This window comes from Theropithecus gelada, chromosome 4, assembly GCF_003255815.1.
Source record: "Theropithecus gelada isolate Dixy chromosome 4, Tgel_1.0, whole genome shotgun sequence".
Taxonomy (NCBI): Eukaryota; Metazoa; Chordata; class Mammalia; order Primates; family Cercopithecidae; genus Theropithecus; species Theropithecus gelada.
Genome location: NC_037671.1, coordinates 137578448 through 137580446, shown reverse-complemented (window position 1 = coordinate 137580446; position 1999 = coordinate 137578448). Strand labels below are relative to the sequence as shown.

The 1999-nt window shown below is 37.2% G+C and overlaps 1 non-coding gene across 1 annotated transcript; it reads right to left on the bottom strand.

Annotated features, from left to right (window-relative positions):
- Positions 1–479: 479 nt before the first annotated feature.
- Positions 480–583, bottom strand: LOC112623939. The gene has a single exon (XR_003119281.1). It is a non-coding gene; the product is annotated as a U6 spliceosomal RNA (small nuclear RNA).
- Positions 584–1999: the final 1416 nt, after the last annotated feature.

The window sequence follows — 1999 nt, the reverse complement described above, 5'->3', positions numbered from 1 at the left end:
TCTTTTGCTTTGCAGAAGCTCTTTAGTTACATTAGTTTAATTAGGTTCCACTTGTCAATTTTTCTGCCTCAATGATCTATCTAATACAGTCAGTGGAATGTTGAAATCTCCAAATATTATTGTGTGGTTATTTAAGTCTCTTAATAGGTCTCTAAAGAACTTGCTTTATGAATCTGGGTGCTCCTGTGTTGGATGCATATTTCTTTAGAAAAGTTACATCTTATTAAATTAAACCTTTATGTTTATTTAATGTCCTTTTTTTTAACCATTGTTGGTTTAAAGTCTGTTTTGTGTGAAATTAGAATAGCAACTTATGCTTTTTTCTGTTTTCCATTCACTTGGCAGATTTAATCCATCCCCTTACTTTGAGCCTATGGGTCTCTTGAAGAGAGCATATTGTTAGGTCGTGCTTCTTTATTCACTAGCCATTCTGTGCCTTTTAATTGGGACATTTAGCCCATTCAGTTCCAGGTGATTATTGATAATGTAAACGCTTCACAAATTTGTATGTCACCCTTTCACATGGGTCATGGTAATTTCTGTACCATTCAAATTTTAGTACATGTGCTGCCAAAGTGAGCACTACATATTTATTAAGATGGCATTTTAATTATGGGAATTAGAAACCATAGGTCAGTGAGAAGAAGAAAAAATTGGCAGCAATCTCAATTCTCAGAGATGATAATTATTGTCCCACTGGTGTAGTGGGACAATAATTCAAGCTTTTGAAACTGATTTTTAATGTCACACTTCCCTCCACAATGTCAACAAAGTAACAATACATTATGAATATCTGTCCCAGATTCATTAGGGTTTTTTTTTTTTTCCCTTTTTTTTTTTTTTTTTTTTCTTTAAGACAGAATCTCACTCTGTCACCCAAGCTGGAGTGCAGTGGCACAATCTCGGCTCACTGCAAGCTCTGCCTCCCAGGTTTACACTGATCTCCTGCCTCAGCCTCCCAAGTAGCTGGGACTACAGGTGCCTGCCACCATGCCTGGCTAATTTTTTGTATTTTTAGTAGAGACGGGGTTTCACCGGGTTAGCCAGGATGGTCTCAATCTCCTGACCTCATGATCCGCCTGCCTTGGCCTCCCAAAGTGCTGGGATTACAGGCGTGAGACACCGTACCCGGCCCTTTTTTAACTTTTATTTTAAGTTCAGGGGGACACGTGCAGGATGTGCAGGTTTGTCACATAGGTAAACATGTGTCATGGGAGTTTGTTGTCATTAGTTTTTTTCCCTGATCCTCTCCCACCTTTCACCCTCCACCTTCCAATAAGCCCCAGTGTGCATCATTCCCTTCTATGTGTTCATTTGGTCTCATAATTTAGGTCCCACTTATAAATGAGAACATGCGGTATTGGATTTACTGTTCCTGTGTTAGCTTGCTAAGGATAATAGCCTGTAGCTCCATCCATATTGCCTCAAAAGGCATAATATCATTCTTTTTTATGGCTGCATAGTATTCCATGGTGTATATATACCACGTTTTATTTATCCAGTCTATTACTGATGTGCATTAGGCTGATTCCATGTATTTGCTATTGCAAATAGTGCTGCAAAGAACATATGCATGCACATATCTATATAATAGAATGATTTATATTCCTTTGGGTATATCCCAGTAACGCATTTGCTGGGTCAAATAGTATTTCTGTCTGTTGGTCTTTGGGGAGTTGCCACAGTGCCTTGCACAATGGTTGAACTAATATACCCTCCCACCAACAATGTAAAAGCATTCCTTTTTCTATATAACCTGTCTGCAACTGTTACTTTTTGACTTCTTACTGGTGTGAGATGGTATCTCATTGTGGTTTTGATTTGCATTTATCTAATGATTAGCCATCTTGAGCTTTTTTTCATATGATTGTTGGCCACATTGCATGTCTTCTTTTGAAAACTGTCTGTTCCTATACTTTGTCTACCTTTTAATGGAGTGGTTTCTTTTTTCTTGTAATTTTTTTTTTTTTTTTTTTTTTTTTTTTTTTTTTTTTTTTTT